Genomic DNA, 984 nt, shown 5'->3' with positions numbered 1-984 from the left:
CATAGAGAACAAGATTAAGAAGCAGACACTACATTGATTTTCTAGAAAGAAAATGGCAAACAGTTAGTAATTGATCCAAAATCAATAATCGGCACATCACCTGCACTCGAATTGCTGACATCGTTAGCTTCCCGAAACTCCAGCGACACTGTTAGTTGGCCTGGACTCCGGCGACTCATCTGACCTACACCACAACGACGTCAGTTGTACCAGCGACTCATCTAATCCCAAATCTGATCTTCAACCTTCGGTTTACTGTATAAGTCGATTTCTCGATTTCTATTTCTCTTTCTCCCATTCCAGTCTCCGACTTTCTGTTACTGTGATAGAGAGTTTCCTTCCGTCGCTGGGATTTGAGTAGTGCCACCACTCCTCAGAAGGCTCTGAGTTTTCTCAGTCTAGGTCACTAGACCTAATGTTGCTGGCAAGGGCAGGCGAGGTGAGATTGCCGGAGATGAGGGGCTCCATCGGTTGGGTGACGCTGGAAAGCGTTGGACGGTGGGGCGGGGCTAGATGGAGGTCAGAGGTGGGAGGCGCCAACACCAAGAGAAACGTCGGAGGTGAGAGAAGCTGTCGACGTTGAGAACCGAGAAGAAGAGAAAGGGTTTGTCGAAGTGAGAAGGAGAGAAAGGGAAGTTGAAGAGAGAATGAGCAGTACAAGAGGGCATAATCGGGGCAAGTTCTTGAAAAAAAAGCCCTAGCTACTAGGGAAATTAAAGTGGAGGGAGAAAAAAAAGGAAGGCGGGATTTTAAGTTTTTGGGATTTCATTTTCCCCGGATGGAACGCGCGCGTTCTATTAAAATTTATAAAGCGACGGTCGTAGACGACACGCAGGTGCCCTCCATGTTTTTATTTTTTTTGTTTAGACACTAATTTTAGGGCACGCAAAAATGCGCGTCTTAAATCCTTTAAATTTTGGAAGAGATGACATTATTTTTTAGACACTCACCTTTGCGTATCATAAATAACTGCGTGTCATGGTT

Source organism: Lactuca sativa, chromosome 1, assembly GCF_002870075.4.
Source record: "Lactuca sativa cultivar Salinas chromosome 1, Lsat_Salinas_v11, whole genome shotgun sequence".
Classification (NCBI taxonomy): Eukaryota; Viridiplantae; Streptophyta; class Magnoliopsida; order Asterales; family Asteraceae; genus Lactuca; species Lactuca sativa.
The sequence above is the reverse complement of the archived record's forward strand: the minus strand, read 5'-3'. Positions refer to the sequence as shown.